Raw genomic sequence first — 23,511 nt, forward strand, 5'->3', positions numbered from 1 at the left:
CCAATCCAGTCTATTATCAATGGGCATTTGGGTTGATTCCAGGTCTTTGCTATTGTAAACAGTGCTGCAATGAACATTCGTGTACATGTGTCCTTATAGTAGAACGATTTATAGTCTTTTGGATATATACCCAGTAATGGGATTGCTGGGTCAAATGGAATTTCTATTTCTAAGGCCTTGAGGAATCGCCACACTGTCTTCCACAATGGTTGAACTAATTTACACTTGCAGTATTGTAGCCAATGAGGTTTATCCGAGGCGCGATTATTGCTAATTGAAAATAAATATATTTTAAAATATATTTAATACAGTTTAAAAAACATATAAAATATATAAAAATTAAATATAAAACACACATATATACATTATATATTATATGTACATAAACTTAAAATAAACATATTTACTTATTTTTAAATATTTTAAAATATATTTTTGTTTAAATACATTTATATTTAAGTTTATATAAGTTTGAATATATTTATTTTTTAATATATTTAAGTATATATAATATATAACATATATAATAAATTTATTTTAAAAATATATTTATTTTGTTTATATATAATATATATAACGTGTGTGTGTGTGTGTTTGTGTGTGTGTGAGACAGAACATGAACACAAAGACATTCCAAATTTAAAATTCTTTAAAATGTGAAAAGAATCCCAACTGCACTAAAAATTAGAAATATGCAATTAGAAAACACAATATGGTTTTACCATCACATTCAAAACCATTTTAAAATAAGATGCAACCATTTTATAAAGAGGTGTCAAGTGTGTGGAAAAATGGAAATTCTCTTACTTGTTTCTCCTATCTATTCCCGTCCATTCTTCGCCCTGTTCAGTTAGAATCCTGTGAATTGCATAAAACAAACTCACTTGATTATTAGCTTTAGGTTTGATTTAGCCAGTAGGCAGCTCAGATAAGAGACTAGGGGGCAGAATGATACAGGTCTCTCAGTATTTCTTACTTCCTGCATGGAACATCAGGGGTAAAAATCTGTCTCTTTCTATAATTCTAATACAATTTATTGGGAAAGAAATTAGGAAGGGTTGAAATTTGGCAAAGATTTTGGCAGTATCAGACCAGGAAGTTACAATAACTGTAATCAATATGCTAAGAGTTTTAATGGGAAAAGTGAACAAAAACAAGAATAAATGAGTAACGTAATCAGCGAGATACATACTCTGAGAAAGAATCAAAAGAAATTCTAGCAATAAAAAATACTATAACAGGAATGAAGATTGACTCTGATGGTCTCAATAAATTGGAAAGGCCAAGGAAATAATCAGAGAGCTTGAATAATGTTAATAGAAGCTTACAAAATGGAAATACAAATAAAAAAAGCATGAAAAAAATTGATCAAAGTATCCACAAATGGTGGAACAATTGCAAGAGGTATAATATATGTGTAATCAGATATCCAAAGAAGAGCAAACGAACAAAAAGCAACACTAGACCACAGATTTAGAAATTCAGCGAGCGACAAGCAGAATCCACATAGACATAGGATATTCATACTACAGAAAGAAAAGACAAAGTCATGAACAAGTTTAGAGCTGAAACTCTCCTCATTACAAAGGAATGAAGGTGGGAATTAACCAAACTTCTCTTTGGAAACTATGCAAGCAAGAACAGAGAGAAGTATATAAAGTGTCAAAAGAGGAAAAAAGGCATTGACAAAAATTTCTCTAGCCAGTGAAATTATCTTTCAATATTGGAGGATAAATAGACTTTACCAGACAAACAAAAATAGAATTTGTCATCAGTAGTCTTGCAAATAATGTTAAAATAAGTTTTTCAGAGAGAAAAGATAATATAGGTCAGAAACTTGAATCTGTATAAAGACAAGAACATTACAGAAGAAATGTGAAGATAATTTTTATTTTTTTATATATTTAATCTAATTGATAACTACATGCTTAAAATAATAGCAACACTGTATTTAGTTATTATAGTCTTTTGATAAATAAAATAAATGACAGCAATGTTATAATGAATGAGAAGGAGGATTTGAAAATATTACTCTATCATAAATGACCTGTGAAACAGTATAGTGCAATTCAAAACTGAAATTGGAATAGTTGCAATGTCTATTGCAATCTCTAGGGCAACCACTAAAAAGGCTTTTTTTTTTTTTTTGAGAAAGAATGTAGTAAGAAAGGAGATAAAATGAAATAATATAAAATGCTCAATTAAACCAGAGAAGTCAGAAGAAGAGTGGAGGACTTTTTTAAGAGAGAGAAAAAAAGTGTGTGTGTGTGTGTGTGTGTGTGTGTGTGTGTGTGTGTGTGAAGGAGAGCTGTGAATAGAAAAGAGAAACAGCAGATACTGATGCAACTATATCAATAATCACTTTAAATGTTAATAGTCTAAATAATAGTCTAAATAGTCTAAAAGACAGAGGCTGTCAGAGTAGATTAAAAAAATAACAGAACTACGTACTATCTATAAGAAACCCATTTTAAATATCTCGAAGAGATTAAAAGTATGGAGACGGAAAAAGATATCCCACGAAAATCATAATCAAACAACAATTTAAGACAAAGCTAATTTTAAAAGCAAAAAATAAAAAAGAGGTTAATTCTCCAAGAAAATTTAATAATATTAAATGTGTTGATGCCTAATAACAGAGGATCAAAATATGAGGCAAAAATGATTTAAAAAGTTAGGAGAAATGGACAAATCTACAATTATAGTTGTAGACTTTAATAAACCTATATTAGTCATTTACAGGTACATTAGGCTAAAAAGCAGTAAGACCATAGTTAAATTGAATGACACAAATCAGCTGGATCTAACTGACATTTATAGAATGCTTTATCCCACAACGGCAGAATATATATTTTTCTCAAGCTCACAAGGAATATTTGCTAAGATAGAGCACACGCTGAATCATAAAACCCATCTTATCAAATTTAAAATAAAAGAAATAATAGAATGTATGCTCTCAGATCTCAATAAAATTGAAGTGGAAATCAATAACAGAAAGATAGCTGAAAAAAATCTCAAAATGCTTGGAGATTGATAACACATTTCTAAATAACAAATAAGTGAAAAAAAAAGAAGTCTCAAGATAAATGTTAAAACATAGTGAACTAAATTAAAATAAAAATACAATTTATCAAAATTTGTGAAAGCAGTGCTTAGAGGGAAATTTATAACACTGAATGAATTTATTACCAATAAGGTAAGGTAATATCCATTTATTAAAATACTTTATTTTAAAAATTATAATTAACTTTATAATATTTCAGATACAGTAAAATAAATTTACATTAACAGTTACCTAAAATGAATATTTATTTACTAAATGTACCAAAAAAATAGCTAAAACCTTTATCTTTGAGTCCACAGAAGGGACTGAAAATGGTTCACTGTGTAGATGAAATCTCCAGTGCTAAATTTTCCTTGAATTCAATTCCTTAAGATTTCAATTCACTGAATACCTACTATGTTGATTCACAGGTTTTCTAAGGAAAAACTTGCCTTTTCTTTGAAGAACTAAATTCGCATTTTTTCCTAATTTTAAGCAACAGAAATTTCTGAGAAGTTTAATCTGATTTTGTGTTTATTAAAAAAAAACTTTTTTTTTTTCTATTTCTCTGAAGACACAGCCCATTTACTCTGTAACATTTTGGTTAGTCTATCAGCATAGATCTGAGTACATTGGAAAAGTTACAGTATTGTGATAAAAAAGAAAAAGATTAAACAAACAGGATTAAGTCTTATATTCATATGTGCTTATTTATGCATTTAACCTGAATCAGTTTACTAGTAATGCAATGATGAAATAGAAAATTAACATTTTAACACCTGTTGGATGTACTGAATTAAGTAAAAACCACAAATGTCGAACACAAAATAAAACCAGTTATTTTTACTGACTATTCTTAGGTTGTACACATAATAATTTTTGCTTAGGAAAATACACAGATTAAAAACTGATTCTGATCCTGGAGAACAACATTGTCATTTAATCTATAAATAAGTGCTTGTGTGGTCTGACTTGTTAAAGTGATTGGCCTTGAAAGAACTGGCATAAAATATGAAATTATATTTTTATTGCAGATGATAGTGAACGAACCTATCATCAATGCATTCTATTCAGAACTTCTTATAAATGTTTATTAGAAATAAAAGTTAGAGTTGTATAACATAAAATTTCATAAGCAGAATATAATAGTCAAAATACATGAGAACTATAGATCAGAACACATCTTTCTTTTATAGATAGCACGTTCTATTTTCACGTATGAAATCGTATTTACTACAGTGCAATGACTAATGTTTTTTAAATGTATGCATTTTTGCTTTTTAAATGAGAATAAAACATAACTAGTAGAAAGAAAATATTGTTGAATACTACTCATATAAATCTCTTATCTATTACCAAACCCACTGAATATGGCAGAAAAATATAAATGTTGGCTGTCAAAATAATCCCAGTTCACAAAATGGGATTTAACTCCCCCCCTACATCAAATTCTCTATATATTCCAGGTATACATCTTACTGCAGATATATTCAATAAAAATTAGGGTTTCTCATACCTGTTATTGAAATAATCCATACTGAAGGCTATATACCCGAATTTCAAACCAATAGTTAGGTCTCTGATCACCTTGGGACATAGAATTCTTGATCTATGTCATTGCTCACAATAGGAGGTAAGTACCTGCTAAACCCATGTTATTGCTTTTCTTTAAAAAACAATACTTGTTGTAGATAATTTCTCACTGGCCATCTCTTTTTTAGTTTCTGGAATATTACCATGTTACCAGGCAGGTATCCACTATTTCTTTTTAAAGGAGGAAAAAGAAAGGAAGGCTGCCAATGAAAAGGAACCACTTTTTTTCTGTCACAGAAGTGGACAGAGTAATCTTATCTCTCTGGGCTCAGTCACAGATTGGAGATGGGCATGTAAGCAAGATCAGACGTAGTTACCTTCTGGGAATTTGTGTGGAAACTGGAAAAGAAATTCTAAGTTGTAATCCATAAGCTATCAAAGGCCAATGATCTTGTGCTTATTTATAGATGTTTACCTAATACTTCACAATACTCCTAAATTTAAAAATATCAATTTCTAATTTCAAAACTATATGTTAAAATATTTTTTTACCCACATCCAATTTAAAGGAACAAGAACTGCTAATTCTATCCCATACCGTTTCATCTTTCTTTGCCATAGACGATGGCAATTTACTTGACTAGCTAAACAGAAGGGAATAGGATGACTCAGGAAATTGGTAATGAATTGTGGAGCCACTATCATCTAACACATTTATTTGAATTTAACATTACTACCTGAAAGACATTCTGAATCACATGAAGTGAATTAATAGTCTCTGTCCTTATCCTGTAGCCAGATATTCACAACACAATCTTTATCCCATACCCCTAAATTCTTAAATGATGCAGTGCTAGGTGCACTAATATTATTTCCATAAAATTATCATTTCAATTGAGAGGTCGAGGATTAAATAAGCTTAGAAAATGAACAAACTTCTAGAAATTCTGGAAAGAAAACGTGGCTTTGAGAACTGACCAATGTCCCAGATTCTCCTTATAGACAGAAGTTTCTAACCTTGGATAAATCATTCGCTTACTGTTTGCTTAATACAGACATGCAGAAAGAGGTGGCTGATTAAGACTGAACTAATGACCAATAGCCAGATTTTTAAGTGAAAATGTAAGGTAGGTTTTCTTTGTGTGTATGTTGCGTTAATATTATTTACACTTACCAAATCACTTGTTACAATACTCTTCATTTGAAATAATTGCATTCTTCTGAGTCTAATTATTCATTTAACAATTCATTGATCTGTTCAACTTGTGCACTGAACTAGCAATAATACCTGTACGGCACAATACAAAGATGAATATTGTATCAAAGTAGGAAAGAGGTGTCATCATGGTGTTGACAGCTATTCAGCATAATGAAATGCAGTATTTTTCTCTAGACATGGACACATTCTTATCTTGTTTCACTGATTCCAATTAATCCCATCTCACCACTATGACATTTTTGAACTTTGTTCTGGTGTTTTTATTCATTTTGGCCGGATAAACACTGTTTACATAAACAAATCTCAAATGTAATTGAGCCATATTAAACTCCTAGAAAATACTATGGAATTGTGCTTACTGTTTCCTATTAATTTAACCATGAACCATTAAGTCTTTTCGAATGATTTAATTTTATATATAGTGGCTGTTAGAATTTGGGTGTTTTTTATCCTCTGCAAATTTCATGTTGAATGATGATCCCCAATGCTGAAGGGAGAGCCAAGTGGGAGATATTTGAGTAATAGGGGTGGATCCTTCATGAATGGCTTGGTACCCTCCTCCTGGTAGTGAGTGAGTTCTTGCTTTGTGTTTGTGTGAGATCTTGTTAGTTAAAACAGCCAGGAGGTTTCTCCTCTTTCTTGCTCCCTCTCCTGCCATGTGATACAGTGGCTCCCGCTTCATCTTCCACAGTAAGCTTCCAGGGGCCCTTACCAGAAGCTGACGGGATGTTGATACCATGCTTACACAGCTCACAACCATGAGCCAAAATAAAACTATTTTCTTTATAAATTATCTAGCATTAGATATTTCTTTATAACAATCCAAAAATGAACTAACACACTGGCTTTTCCATCTTTGAAAACTTTTCTATCCTCTTCTGAAGAGATGGCATATAATCTCTTTTGGGACTTTTTTTTTCTCTTTCCATAATATTATAATCGGTTAAAACCTTGGTATAAACATTTGTAATGGGAAATATCTCTTCTGGAATAGAAAGAAAACACCGATTGAATCTGAACACATGTATAAGAAGTGTTCTTTCTTTGCAGATAATAGTTCCAAAGTAATGAGCATTTTCTTTTGTTTTGGTGATGGATAACATGGAGTAACAACATGTCTTTATGAGCCTTATCTACATAATACCTATTATATATTTTAGAAATAAGAATAAATATGACAAGAAATAAACACAGTGTAATTCTGGTTTTTTCAATGTCAAATTGCTTATCAGCCTATAAACCAGAATAATATTGAGATGGCTAATATTCTCTCTCGTCTCTTAATTAGCAAAACTTTTTTCATTAGGGCTTACTATAACAACTTTTTTTCCAAGAACTCCACAGGAGAGTATTTGTGTTTTGTTTGTTTTCATTTATATTATATATTTGAGAGCAACTTTGACAAAAAGGGAGGTAACATCCCAGCAAACCATGTATTATTATTTTTTAAAATATATTTCATTGCACTTCAGGTTCTGGAGTACATGTGAAAAACATGCAGGATTCTTGCATAGGTACATACATGGCAATGTGGTTTGCTGCCTCCATTCCCCATCACCTATATCTGGCATTTCTCCCCACGTTATCCCTCCCCAACCTCCCTACCTCCCACTGTCCTTCCCCTTGTTCCCCACAACAGACCCCAGTGTGTGATGCTCCCCTCCCTGTTTCCATGTGTTCTCATTGCTCAACACCTGCCTATGAGTAAGAACATGTGTGTTGGTTTTTCCGTTCTTGTGTCAGTTTGCTGAAATTGATGGTTTCCAGATTCATCCACGTCTCTACAAAGGAAACAAACTCATCGTTTTTTATGGCTGCATAGTATTCCATGGTGTATATGTGCCACATTTTCCTTGTCTGGTCTATCATTGATGGACATTTGGGTTGGGTTCAGGTCTTTGCTATTGTAAACAGTGTCACAATGAACATACATGTGCATGTGTCTTTATAATAGAATGATTTATAATCCTTTGGCTATATACCCAGTAATGGGATTACTGGGTCAAATGCAATTGCTATTTTTAGGTCCTTGAGGAATTGCCACACTGTTTTCCACAATGATTGAACTAATTTACACTCCTACCAACAGTATAAAAGTCTTCCTATTTCCACACATCCTCTCCAGCATCTGTTGTCTCCAGATTTTCCAATCATCGCCATTCTAACTGGTGTGAGATGGTATCTCAATGTGGTTTCAATTTGCATTTCTCTAATGACCAGTGATGATGAGCATTTTTAAATATGTTTGCTCGCCTCATATATGTTTTCTTTTGAAAAGTGTCTGTTAATGTCCTTCACCCACTTTTGGATTGCTTTGTTTGTTTTTTTCATGTAAATCTGTTTTAGTTCTTTTTAGATTTTGAATATTAGCCCTTTGTCAGATGGGTAGATTGCAAAAATGTTTTCCATTCTCTTGATTGCCAGTTCACTCTAATGATTGTTCCTTTTGCTGTGCAGAAGCTCTGGAGTTTAATTAGATCCCATTTGTCTATTTTGGCTTTTGTTGCCAATGCTTTTGGTGTTTTAGTCATGAAGTCCTTGCCTATGCCTATGTCCTGACTGGTGTTGCCTAGGTTTTCTTCTAGGGTTTTTTATGGTGTTAGGACTTATGTTTAAGTCTTTAACCCATCTGTAGTTCATTTTAGCACAAGGTGTCAGGAAGGGGTCCAGTTTCTGCTTTCTGCACATGGTTAGCCAGTTTTCCCAACACCATTTATTAAACAGGAATCCTTTCCCCATTGCTTGTTTTTGTCAGGTTTGTCAAAGATCAGATGGTTGTAGTTGTGTGGCATTCTTTCTGAGGCCTCTGTTCTGTTCCATTTGTCTATATCTCTGTTTTGGTACCCGTACCATGCTATTTTGTAGCCTTATAGTATAGTTTGAAGTCAGGTAGCATGACACCTCCAGCTTTGGTCTTTTTGCTTAGAATTGTCTTGGCTATGTGGGCTCTCTTTTTGTTCCATATGAAGTTTAAGGTGATTTTTTCCAGTTCTGTGAAGAAGGTAGCTTGATGGGGATAGTGTTGAATCTATAAATTACTTTGGGTAGTATGGCCATTTTCACAATCTTGATTCTTCCTAACCATAAACATGGAATGTTTCTCCATCTGTTTGTGTCCTCTCTTAATTCCTTGAGCAGTGATTTGTAGTTCTCTTTGAAGAGATCTTTTACATCCTTTGTTAGTTGTATTTCTAGGTATTTTATTCTCTTTATAGCAATTGTGAATGTCAGTTCATTCTTTATTTGGCTCTCTTTAAGTCTGTTATTGTTATATAGGAATGCTTGTGATTTCTGCACATTGACTTTGTATCCTGACACTTTGCTGAAGTTGCCTATCAGTTTCCGGAGATTTTGGGCTGAGATGATGGAGTCTTCTAAATATACAGTCATGTTGTCTGCAAATAGAGACAATTTGACTTCCTCTGTTCCTAATTGAATATGTTTATTTCTTTTTCTTGCCTGATTGCTCTGGCTAGAACTTCTAGTACTGTATTGAATAGGAGTGGTGAAAGAGGGCATCCTTGTCTAGTGCCAGATTTCAAAGGGAATGCTTCCAGTTTTTGCCCATTCAGTATAATATTGGCTGTGGGTTTGTCATAAATCACTTTTAGTATTTTGAGATACGTTCTGTTGATACCTAGTTTATTGAGAGTTTTTCTTTTTCTTTCCTTTTTTTTTGAGACGGAGTTCACTCCCAGGCTGGAGTGAAATGGCACGATCTCAGCTCACCGCAACCTCTGCCTCCTGGTTCAGGCAATTCTCCTGCCTCAGCCTCCTGAGTAGCTGGGATTACAGGCATGTGCCACCATGCCCAGCTAATTTTTTGTATTTTTAGTAGAGACGGGGTTTCACCATGTTGACCAGGATGGTCTCAATCTCTTGACCTCATGATCCACCTGCCTTGGCCTCCCAAAGTGCTGGGATTACAGGCATGAGCCACCACACTCGGCAGAGAGTTTTTAGCATGAAAGCCTGTTCAATTTTGTTGAAGGCCTTCTCTGCATCTATTTAGATAATCTTGTAGTTTTTGTCTTTGGTTCTGTTTATTTGGTGAATTACATTTATAGACGTGTGTGTTGAACCAGCCTTGCATCCTCGGGATGAAACCTACTTGATCATGATGAATAAGCTTTTTGATGTGCTGTTGCGATCGGCTTGCCAGTATTTTATTGAAGATTTTTGCATCTGTGTTCATCATGGATATTGGCCTGAAGTTTTCTTTTCTTGTTGAGTCTCTGCTGGGTTTTGGTATCAGGATGATGTTGGTCTCATAAAATGATTTGGGAAGGATTCCCTCTTTTTGAATTGTTTGGAATAGTTTCAGAAGGAGTGGTACCAGCTCCTCTTTGTCTGTCTGGTAGAATTTGGCTGTGAACCAATCTGGACTTGGGCTTTTTTTTTTTTGGTTGGCAGGCTATTAATTGCTGCCTCAACTTCAGTCCTTGTTGTTGGTCTATTCAGACTTTTGACTCGTTCTTGGTTTAGGCTTGGGAGGGTGCAAGTGTCCAGGAGTTTATCCATTTCTTCCAGGTTTATTGGTTTGTGTGCATACAGTTATTTGTAGTAATCTCTGATGGTAATTTTTATCTGTGGGATCTGTGGTGATATCCCCTTTATCATTTTTTTTATTGTATCTATTTGATTGTTCTTTCTTTTCTTTTTATTAATTTGGCTAGTGTTCCATCTATTGTGTTGATCTTTTCAAAAAACCAGCTCCTGGATTTATCAATTTTTTGAAGGATTTTCATGCCTCTATTTCCTTCAGTTCTGCTCTTATCTTAGTTATTTCTTGTCTTCTGCTAGCTTTTGTACTTTTTTGATCTTGCTCATCTAGCTCTTTCAATTTTGATGATAGGGTGTCGATTTTAGATCTTTCCTTGCTTCTCATGTGGGCATTTATTGCTACAAATTTTCTCCTAGACACTGCTTTAAATGTGTCCCAGAGATTCTGGCACGTTTTGTCTTCGTTCTCATTGGCTTTCATTAACATCTTTATTTCTGCCTTCATTTTATTGTGTTTCCAGTAAACATTATAAGAACCCTAAAGTGAGTCCACTGCATGTGGAGAGTGTAAGTAAATTTAATAGTCATTTTGGAAGTAAAAGTAACAATGCTCGATGCTTTATCTAACATGGACACTAAGATACTGAGAGTTTGGTACAACTTCTAAGGGTTCTGTTTTGGGTTAATGGATTGGTCAATGAATACAGAAGAAATTATGTGATGTACAGTGGCAGATGAAATAGAAGAAGTTGGAAGAAATGTGAACAAGAGGTTTTCAGGGAATATTTGTAAGATATCCAATTAAATATCTAGGCCCAGAGCTAGCAGTAGAGTATCAAGCTAGAGATATAATTTGAGGAACCATCAAAATATATTAATTTGTGTAATTCCCACCAATAATAATATGATATTTATTTGATTATTTCAATTTTTATATGACAAAATAGTAAGTTTACTAAAGGCTATAGACTCAATTATGTATCCCCAATTTTATACGTTGAAACCCTAACCTCCAATATGACTGTAGTTGGAAAAAGGACTTTTGAGAAGACAATTAAGATTAAATGGTTCCTAATCCAATAGAAATAGAGTGTTTATAAGAACAGGAAGAACCACTAGAGTTCTCTCTCACCACACACACACACACACACACACACACACACACACACACACGACCCTGTGAGCACATGGTGAGAAGGTGGTCATATGCAAGCCAGGAAAAGAGGCCTCACCAAAAATCAACAACGCTGACATCTTGATCTTGGACTTCAAGCCTCTAAAACTGTAAGGAAATACATTTCTAGTTCATTATTTTTTTTGTGTGTAAGTCCCTCAGTCCATGGTATTTTGTTATGGAAACCTGAGCTAACTAATTCTCTAGCATAGGTATTACAAATGACCTTTCTGCATCAAGTCTTCTATGCATACTGTAGGTATTTTCAAGACCTAATTTTAAGTCTTCACTTATTTCCCAGAAGCAGAAACTGAGAATGCTTAAATAACATGGCCAAGCAGTAAGTAGTGGCAGGGATCCTACTCCAAAAAGTATGACTCCATCCCGGACCAGAATTATTTCCTTGGCCTCATCAAATAAGGGTGGTGAACAGTTACAGAGAAGAGGGACTGGAAATGCTGTTAGAATCCACTGTCGTCTTGGCATTGTTAAACTTACATAAGTACAAATAATAAACTATACATTGTTCCAATATTTAAATCCACATATAAATGAAATGCACATAAAGTAAGATTATGTGTGCTCTTTGGCAATATGAAGGTCGAAAAAAGAAAAGTTCAATTAGAAATAATATCTGCACCTAATTCGATAGGTAGGCAAAGGAATGGGAACCAGACAGCAAGAGAAAACCAAGAAGACAGAGCGCAGAATTGGAGACAGATTCGTGAGAAGAGGGAAGAATATTTCCAGGGGGAAGAAGGGATCCTTTTTTCTTCCTTGCCTACCAGTGGGATGGGGAAAACATACAAGAAGATGTTAGTAAATTTCTTGCTGTTTTTGACTTTGAGCAGATTTACTTGACTTTGGTTCATTTTGATCCAATTTTGCTGTTGCTAGAAGATGAATAAGAAAAGAGCAAATTATGTTGGATGAATCTAAGTTATCAGTATGACATGGAAAATCTCTGTAACAGCTCTGGTTTTATGATACTGGACAGGAGGGAGAGGAATGGCATTGCACTATTCATGTGGATATTGTGTTTCTCTGACTGCCCTTTATTATACTGCAAGTACAGTAGTTTTCACTTCTCCAAACTGGGAATAGTTCCAGAGGAATGCATCTGGATAACATTTGCTCATTACCCTCCCCAGAAAAGAATTACTCAGCAAGGGCCCTATTCATAAAAACGAATTCCATCCATTACTACTTGAATGTCACATCTTTATGTAGAAAAAGTGTGGAGTGAGCCCTTTTTTCTACATAAAGAATGCTTTTCTGTGATTAATGGATCACCCTCCCCGTCCAATATGTAAGTAGACCCTTCTAATTATATACCTGAGGGAGCTCAAAGAATACAGATCTAGTGAGAGGGGTGTGATGGGATATTTCTGGGCTGAATTGAATCCTTTCTGAAAATGGCTAAGGTGGAAGGTACTGATTTCAAGATGAATGCATGCTTTTTAAACCATAGAAGAAATAGAACAGGATACCTTGAACATAAAAACTTACATTCCTTAATCAGGTGAAAGTTTTAAGAATCACAATTTCTATGAACAATCTGTAGTAACTAGATCCCAGGCTCTCAATCTGGTGTTCAACTTCATGAAATCCTAATTCCCAGAAGGAGTTAATCTTAATGGAGTAATATAGTTTTAATCAGCCCATAAGGTTGATAAATTGGGTTGATTGGAATCACATCATTAGACAGTGAATCCAGGCAGATTTTTAATAGTCACCAAGGGTGCCCGAGATTTATGACCTAGCCAGTTTATTATTTTCTTTTGGTTGAGTGATCATTTTAATGTCCTGTGACATACAGTATACCTTGCCTACTGTGGAATTTGCTCAATGACAAAAGCTTTTAACATACTACAAGTCCAGATCGTTACATTTCAACTACAGTACAGACCTAAATGTTATGCTTTACTTCAGGCACTTCAGGGAGATGAAGTGTTTTATTGGAGATATTTAATGTAGTTCCAACTGTTGTGTTAAGGCCCTGCTTAAAGCAGACTCATGCTAAGGGGAATATTGCCAAACAAAAGATTAAAACGCCTTTAGAAAAACTGAAATTTTAAAGAATGTATAGCCAGAATGACAACTTAGGCTATTCATGTTGTCATTGCTGCCATGTTTATTATAGATACACAGCTGACTCTTCAGTCATGTAGTACTGCAATAGACACACATATGCATGCACAAGGAATGTAGGCATGCAAACTTTACATGTCTACATGAACATTTACGATTTAATTTATGCAATTACTAGGTGTTTGTACATACTCTAAGAACACTCTTGGACTAAAGTCCCTCCATATCTTCCTTCCTATTTTTATAGTGTGGAAGAGTGGTATTCTAATATCAGAAAAGGGGAGCACAACAAGACCTCCTTCCCACAAAAGTGAGTAAACTCTGCAAGTACCTGTGAACACTTTTCAATGGACTGATTTGATGGAAATACGGAGACTTAAAGGGAATGGAAGCTACATCGCTATAAAAATTCATTTACCAACTCTAGTTATAATACTACTATGAAAATATTACATAAAGGGTGGTTCCAGGATTAAATAAAACCCCAGATGTGCAAGTGTCAGAATAAAAATATAAATAAGAATCATGTGACCCTCTAGGTGTCAGACATCTTAGTAATAATGACTTTCCATCATTTAGTTTATACCCATGACAACTGGATGAGGCAAACCTTATTTCCCCATTTTTAGATAAGAAAATGGAGAGCTAATGAGGTTAAGTTACTTGTGTAAGATCACATAGTTAGTACACCATACTAGAGCTCGGTTCTAGGTATATTGGATGCCAAGCCAGCAATTTGAAAAGCACATTATGTTGCCTCAGAGTAATCACGACACCATCAAATTTTATAGTTGGCAGTCATATTAGGCTACAGACAGTTATGCTTTTTTTTTTCATTTTAGCCATTTAAAGCCTAATTTGAATGAGACACTAATTAATATGTCATATAATTAGTTTTACTCTTGGCTAAAAACAGAGTCCTGGAACCCAGGTCAATGGAAAGTGGACCTACTTTCAACAGCAGTCCATGGCACTGCAGGTGCAATCTGCCTACCTTTCTAATGGACTCAAGAGAATTCACTATTTGCGGGCCCCATATAAAACCCTCTTAGTGGCAAATATTATCTCTTCATGTATTCTCTCATAACCTACCTTGTTTTAGTGACTCATCTCCCCAGCATTACATTCTCTCTCATTCTTCTCAAATTATAAACTCCCAAACCCCACCATAGGCTAATTGTAAAGATCTTTTCTCCTCATCTCACCACCACCCTAAAGCCTCAAGAGAAGTGCCCATGGGTTCACTTCTAATGATAACAGAAAAATGAGTCTACTTAGGAATGAATGATTACTACTATCATAAAATATAAGGTCTTTGCACAAAGGAATATGGTTTAAATAGATAATGAAAAATAAACAAATAAATTTCTAACTTTCTGCCAATCTTCATCAAACAAGGCAACTGGCATTTTGATTTCAAAATGTCTTGTGAAGATGACTTATTGGCTACATAAATAAAAATGCACGTATCTGAATTTCAAATATCTGCTTTCAAATAACCAGTCACCAGCCAAAAATGCTGGTGAGATCACTCCCAGATATTTCACGGAAATGGAGAGAAGAGAGGTCAACATACTGTAAATACGTATATTGTCCAATGCTTTTCTGGTCAATTTCCTCCTCAGCAGAATACATTTAGTGTAATAAATGTTTCATCTGGGAAGCTTTCCAGATTCATCATTAAATATAAAAGTGAGCACAGTTTTTCTTTGTGGCTCTTTTTTCCAACGCAGTATCATTCGTATCTCAAAGGCATGCTGAAATATGTTGGTGACTACAAAAGGGTCAGAAGAGAAATGAGAATATAAAAGATAGATAAATAAAAAATAAGAGAGGGGTATAGATTTTACAAACAAAAGTCCTCACTTGTGGAATAAATTTAAGCTCTATGCCTCGTTGTCATAAACTCAGCCATAGCACAATACATTAACATGTATTTTTTTTGGACAATGCCTTTTTTTCTTTGACATAAGCAAAAATTATATCTTTACTAAATTTCTATAATATTCTGCCTTGCATTGTTACACATCTTTTATCAGACTCAAAATTCACTGGAGGTAGGAAACATGTTTTAGATTCCATGAGTTCCTCTTTGACATAGGATATCATAAAAAAATACCATCAACTGGATAACTTAAACCAAATCTGGAGGCTAGAAATTCACGATCAGGTGCAAGCGTGCCATGGTTCTGTTGAGAGCTCCTTTTTTTTTTTTTTGAACAGCCAAGACAAAAAATTGCAATTTATTAAGATTCAATAAAGCGTTGTACTTTTGAAAGCAACTTTCAATGCATGTTCTTCAACAATCACATTCTATGAGAAAAACGTTAAGAGCCACAAATGTTTTTTAATCTCAGTTACAGACAATTAAATTCAAAATAAAAGGTCCAAAAAAAAAAAAACCTCAAACAAACACAATAAAACCCAAAAACAACCTAACATATTGTTGACTTTCACCCACAATTTTAAAAATCAGTTCTTCTACAGCTCAGCGCTCGCTGGCAGCACGGGAAGTGGTATGTCGGGTGCACATATGACACACACGCTCACATGCACATATATTGGATATACATACGCAGGTGTATGTCCATCAAATATATAGAATGCATGTAATGGCAATGAGATGCAGTCACTTTGAGGGAGGTTTTACCCTGGCTTGTGGCCAGCCACTCTCTCACTGTGTGCTCATGTGGCTTCCTCTTTCTACACTCCCTTTGAGAGAGGAAGCTCCCTGCCATCTCTTCTTATAAGTGCACTAATCCCATCACAAGGGCCTCATTCTCATGGCGTCATCTAAGTCTAACTATCTCTCAAAAGTTCTACCTCCAAACATTATCACATAGGGAGCTAAGGCTTCAATGTAGGAATTTGGGGGGACCAAAACATTCCGTCCATAGCACTCGTTCAATTGCAGTGTCTTGCAATTGAAAATTGTCTATAAGTAAGCGTTCCTGGACTGAGTTAAGGAGAGTTAGTTGACATGATTTTCATAACCAGAACAAAACACTTTTTCAGAAGTTTTTAATATCAGGATTCAAGAGTCTGAGTGATACCTTAAATAAGGGAGGGGAAATTTTGCCAAGAATTGGATTCAAAGAAAGACACCTTTGGAAGAAACAAAAAAAAGGAGACTCAAAGAGGAGTGTAGAAAGAAGCCTGATGATTATCATCCTATTATTTTAACTAAAGAATTACAACAGTCAACAAGTCTAGAAAATTTAAATTATTTTTCTAATTGTCTAAAGCACTGTTTTTTAAAGGGAGATGCATTCATTCTATAGAACACAGGATGATCTGTGAGTATGCAAAGAAAATAATAGCACTTTTATTTATACTTTTATCTGAAAAGTTTAGAAGGCAAGTAAACTTCTATGTTACAGGAGGTATCCCAAGGAAAGTAGTCTGTGTTTTTTTCTATGGTGACTTTTTTATGTTTATGTTTACTCTGTTTTATTTTGTGGTGTCTTTTTTATGTTTATGTGTGCCTGGTTTTGTCTAGCATTGTGAAATAAAACATCTCAAAATGGACAAGTGCCTTTAAATAATCTGAGGTTAAGTCAGGAAAATAAAAACCACTCTAAGTATTTCCAGCAGAAATGAATTTAATTCAGGGAATTGAGTGATTATAAAACCACTAGAAGGGTGGAAAGAGCAGAATCAAAGGGAACATAACCAGTTCGCAGATGCTGACGCAGAAAATTAGGAAGTTGCTATTGCCATGCAAATATCAGGAAGTGCAGAAAACTGGGACCAAGTTTACAGTCACCACTGTTCTGTGGCCCTGAGAAGATGACAATGGAAAGAGGTTGGTATTTGGGCAGCCCTTTTCATGCGCTCAGCTGCTAAAGCCCAAGGACACATCGCTAAGCTAGAGAAGATAGAATGGCTTGAAACACCTTTTCACCTTCCAGGGTTCCTGAAGCTCATTTTTTGCAGAACCCAAACTGTATCCAAAACCCTCTGGCAAGAGAGTCTGGCAAAGTCTTCTGGACCCTGCAGAACAAGGGAAAACTCAGTAGGGAATGGAATGGTTGCTGAGTGCCAACATAACATTTCAAGCCCAGAGGAAAATACAAATAATATTAACATCAGAAACAATGAGAAAAAGGCAGAGTTGACAGTTGGTGTAAGTTTGCAGACATATTACAAGATTATTTTAATGAAACAACATATATATTCTAATTTGATATATATGTATAGATATTTTAATTGAATGTGTTTGTATATACATGCAGATATGTGTGTTTATATATTTATATTGCAACTGCATGAAAAAATTGTCCACCAAATTGTAAAAATTTTCTAAAGTAATATTTTAAATATGTATTTATATCACTATTACTTATTTATATATATTTTTTTCGAGATGGGATCTCACTCTGTTGCCCCAACTGGAGTGCAGTGGAACAATCATAGCTCACTGCAGCACAGAACTCCAGGGCTCAAGGGATCTTTCTGTTTGAGGCTCTCAAGTAGCTGGGACTACAGGCTTATACCACACCCAGCTAATTTTTCATTTTTCTATTTTTATAGAGACAAACCTTGCTAAGTTTCCCAGGCTGGTCTTGAAATCTGGGCCTCGATCAATTCTACCTCAACCTCACAAGTTGCTGAGATCGTAAGCATGAGCCAACATGTCAAGCTCCAATAACCCCTATTATTAATATGACTTTTACCCTAAGCTTCATATTGAGATTTTTAGCTAACAATAACAGGAATCCAGTATGATATGGAAGACATTGAAAACTTTGCATTCAGAACATGAGAGTAATGACTATGTTACTTCATGTGATATTTAAGTAGTGCAAGTGTTGATCTAGTACTTTATAGAATTTCATTAAACTTGATAAATATTTAAAAGCCTCTGTTGAAGTTTTTAAATAAATAATAAAAGGGGCCAAAAAGAGATTCATACCATTGGGGAAACAATATTCTTTCTGCCATAGTAAGTTTTGGTAAGAATAAATAGGAAGTGTGGCAGTAAACTAAACATATTCTTCAGTCAGTAAATACTGTTGGAAGATACATTTGTGAAAAATAAATATTATCAAAAATTATGCAGCCTGAGAGGCTACACAGCTCAATAACAGTATAGATGTTTCTAGCATGTATCATGTTATTTTCTAAAATCTGTGTCAATAATGAAGTGGATACAGAAGTAATTACTGTAAGTTACTAAGGAGTTTCTAAAGAAGATGTAGTCCGAACATTAAGAATTTCATTAATGAAATAATGTTTAAAGAAGAAAAATGTGTAAGTTTAGCTGCCAGTAGAGGAACTTCTCTGATGAGAATAAAAATGACATGATTTAAAAGTTCTTCGAATAAGTATATAGATATAGCACCATAAGTGACACTACCAACAGTGCTACTCACAAAGGAGTTACTGTAGCAAAGTGACTTAACAGAATGTGACAGAAGAATTAACGTATCTAATTAATAACATCCAGAGCTTCAAAATACAAGACAATCTTTAAAATAGTTTATTATGAAATTGGGAGTGGCCGCTATCATCTTTTGAAACAAGTATAGATTTTTCTGCAGTTTTATCTTGGCAGAGTGTTTTTAAAACATTAATTTAAAATTATGTTTTCGTCCTTTTTTTTTTTTTTTTTTACATCAACCAGCATTCCAATTTTTTTGACATTCGTGGTGGTATACGGATGTGAAGTAGTAAGTAAAAATATAAATTTCATGTAAACACATCTCATTGGGCCCCTCGAAATAAGGAAAATGTTTTAACAATGAATGAGAAAATAAGTGCTTTTCAAAAGAAATAAATGTTATGGAAGAATACTTCGGAATCAGTGTTTGAAAAAATTTCATCAATTATGTTACTTTTTGACAAAAAAAGTGAGAACTATAAATATCCTTATCAGTATACTTTTAAGAAATTTAGAAAAATTTCATAGATTATTTTTAAAAAATAAAGTACTTCTTTATAGGATTTTGATATTAAGAATTGTTATCCAGAAAAATGAAAAATATGTAAGGAACTCTTAAGAAAAATTTTATGATATTGAAAAAGAAATACTTTGATTTGATAAGAACAATTATATTCTTTCACGTTTATCTATTTTAGAAGTATTTTTAAATTCTTAATGGTCATTAAATTATCAAAGTAATCTAAACTTACACCTTCAAATCCCAGCCTTACAAAAGCTTGAGAGCTTCAAATTTATTAATTGCATTTATTCACACTACTTTACAATGTTTTAGTTAGAAGAAAAAAATTGGTGAAATAAAATATAAAATGTTTATTTTTATCCCATTTTAAAATTTATATTGCTGTGTTTCTTGCAACATAAAATTACATAATAAATTAGGACAGTGTATTAATTATCTCCTGCTACGTGACAAATTACTCTAAAACTTAGTGGCTTAAATCAACAAATACTTATTTTTCACAGTTTCTGTGGATGAGGAAGGCAAGCACAGCTTCTCTGGGTGGCTCTGGCTCAGGGTCTTTCAGGAGGTGAAATTCAACTGTTAGCAAAGGCTGCAGTCTTCCTGAGAATCAACATGAGCTAAAAGATCTGCTTCTAAACTCTCTTACATGGGTTTTTTTAGGTTTCAGTTTCTCACCTGCTAGTCTGAAGTCTCCATTCCTTGCCATGCTACATGGGCTTTATATGGGCTGCTCCCATTGCGGCAGCTGGCTTCCCTCAGAGTGAGAAAATGAGAAAGGAGGCCTGTGATGGAAGCCACTGTATTTTCATACTCTACTCTAATATCAAAGTGATATCCCACACCTTTGCCACATTTACTAGAATTGCATCATTAGTTCCAACCCATGTTCTGGGAAGAGGAACAGACAACGGTATGAACACCAGCAGGTGGACAGACAGAATTGAGGGCCACCTTAGAGGTTGCCTACCTCTTACAGAAATGCACGTATATAGTTTGTAGGGAGATAAAGATATGAATATTGAGTTGCCAAATTTTCTCTTTGGGATAATGAAAAAAGTTCTGGCAATAGAAAGTGATGATTTTACAAAACCTTGCGAATATACCAAATGTCACTGAATTGTACACCTAAAATGACAAAATGGTAAATTTTATGTGATGCATATTTACCATAATAAAAAAATTTAAGCAATTAGTTACAAAATTGGCCTTCAATTAAAAAAAAATCTATAAACAGTGGGCCACAAGAAAAGATTAGATTCTTTAAAAAAAAATCATTAAAATGTTAAATGATTGAGGTAATAAACATTTTGGGTTTAGATGAAATCTACAATTGTTTTTAACTCATAAATAGCAGAGTAAAGAGGGCTGATGATCAGATAAAAGCTGGGATTAATCTTTCAATTATTTAACTTTTTCTAATATGCCTTAGAGGTAAGTGAATTTCAGTATGCTACTCGGAGCAGGCATTTAAACTGGATTAAACGGCAATCATCAACCACGCTCTCCCACTCCAATACAAACATTTTCTATTTTATTTTATTTTATTTTTTTGAAACGGAGTTTCACTCTTGTTACCCAAGCTGGAGTGCAATGGCGCAATCTCGGCTCACCGCAACCTCCACCTCCTGGGTTCAAGCAATTCTCCTGCCTCAGCCTCCTGAGTAGCTGGGACTACAAGCACGTGCCACCATGCCCACCTAATTTTTTGTACTTTTAGTAGAGACGGGGTTTCATCATGTTGACCAGGATGGTCTCGATCTCTTGACCTTGTGATCCACCCGCCTCAGCCTCCCAAAGTGCTGGGATTACAGGCGTGAGCCACCGCACCTGGCAATATTTTCTATTCTTATATTTTTCTCTCAAACAGCAGAACCATCATGAAAGTCTTTACCCAAAATGGAAGTCTCAGAATCATCAGTGACTTCTTGGTCTCAGCAACCTATTGACCACTAGGAGTTTGCCAGTCTTGCCTTCTAAATATCTTTCAAATCTGTGTCTTTATTTTTCACCCCAAACATGAATGCTCTAGTATAGGCTCTTATCTTTCTATCTTTGTATTCCTGGCCACAATAGTAAAAACTATTGTGACTGAATTTTCTAATCTTCATTTTTCACTCCCTCCAGTAGTCATTCTTTACACTGTTAAAAGAGTAATTTTTTTCTATTCTCATATGTGATCTGGTTGCTTTATATAAAAAACAATGATATCTGTCTTTGTAGATAAATACTAAAATACTTTGTATAACATGTAAAACTCTTCATAGTTTAAGCCTGCCCTCTTTTTCAACCTCATTATATATTCCAATTCAACCATGCCTTACCTTCTAGCTAATTGTACTACATCCCATTTTTTCCTCACTCGTTGCTCCTCTCTTTCTCTGTTTTCTTTTCCTTTTGTGGAGTGGGGTTGGGGGAATAGAATGCATCTCATTACATGATGAGAACATGCATATGTCTGTCTTTTCTACTTGTCCAGGACTTCTTAGAAGCCTTATTTATCTTTGATCCTCAGGGATTAGACCCAGTTCTAATTTTCTGACATATAGCTACAGTTAATTATTGTTGTCTAATTTGAAAATGAGTGAATGAAAAAATTACATAATAAAAGAGACAAGAACTTCAGTCTTATATTAAATGACTTCTGAGGTCACCTCCATGCTTTTTATCCTATTACTGTTTTGATTATCTTTTAGTGGTAAAGTGTGGAAAATAAGGAGCTTTACTGTTGTTTAGGTAAGCACTGAATTAGTCTTTTCTCATTCTGCTAATAAAGGCATACCCAAGACTGGGTCATTTATAAAGGAAAGAGGTTTAATTAACTCACAGTTCTGCATGGCAGGGAACATCTTGGGAAACTTACAATCATGGCAGTAGGGGAGGGAAATATATTCTTCTTACATGGCAGCAGCAAGGAGAAGTATAAGCAAAGATGGGAACGCCCCTTATAAAACCATCAGCTCTCATGAGAACTCACTATCATGAGAAAAACATGAAGGTAACTGCCCCCATGATTAAATTACCTTTCACAGGTCCCTCCCATGACACATGGAGATTATGGGAACTACAGTACAAGATGAGATTTGGGTGGGGACACAACCAGAATATATCTGTATAATAGGATTTAAGAAAAGTTACTCTGCTGTTAGAATTGCTACTATTAGTACCCTTTAAATGAGTTTCTCTCTCTCCCTCTTCTGCTTGTAAAACATTTTAATAATTATTTCCTATTGAGTTTCCTGACGATTTTATCAGATACTGTATCAGAGAGTCTGTGCTTCTCATGGAGCAGCTTTTGCTTCCTCTGACCTTGGATGAGTCACTTTGAAGAATAAAGATGATTATGCAAATTAAAAGTATTATTGTTATGTATTTCTGAAGCTTCTCCAAATCTGCCCCCATATTTTGTTGAGCCTTACCTATTAACTAGCATTTATAGAGACACTTCTATGATATTGCCCTTGTTGTTGAGGTGTTTGGAATACAATTCAGGACAAAATACTTTATAAACTCTATTATTAAAACATTACTATAATAATGTTTTGCTGTTCTAAATGATATACATTTCTTCATTATTGCTCCTGACATCTATTTTGTTTATAGGGATTTATAATTTTAGAAATTTTTAAAAAGGCGTTATTAGCCTTGCTACTTTTTGTTTCTCATGCCAGGTATTTATTGAAGTGAGCCTCTGGGTTTAATGAGTAATATACTATTAAACCTGTGGATTTAATGAGTAATGTACTATTTCATTTCAGAGTATTTGTGCAGGTGTTGCTTTTCTGAATGCATATATTCAAGCAAATGCTCGGGGTCATTGTGGACCCTACTATGTAGACATGAGACCTTTCTAGTCCTAATCCTGGTATATTTGAAAGCATTTAAATGGTGTTTAGTCCATGAACTGCTTGTAAAGCAAGCTGCCAATAAACGGCTCTTTAAAAGTTTTAAAATTATAATACCTGGCAAAATCTATGATCAATAAAGAGTTATGATACGTAATTTAGTCCTAACAAAACAATGAGGATATCATATCCATTTT

At 34.3% G+C, this 23,511-nt stretch overlaps 1 pseudogene; it reads left to right on the forward strand.

Moving 5' to 3' along the window:
* Positions 1-213: 213 nt before the first annotated feature.
* LOC118148632 (U4 spliceosomal RNA) lies at positions 214-293 on the forward strand (annotated as a pseudogene).
* Positions 294-23,511: the final 23,218 nt, after the last annotated feature.

This window comes from Callithrix jacchus, chromosome 16 (assembly GCF_049354715.1).
Source record: "Callithrix jacchus isolate 240 chromosome 16, calJac240_pri, whole genome shotgun sequence".
NCBI classification, from domain to species: domain Eukaryota; kingdom Metazoa; phylum Chordata; class Mammalia; order Primates; family Cebidae; genus Callithrix; species Callithrix jacchus.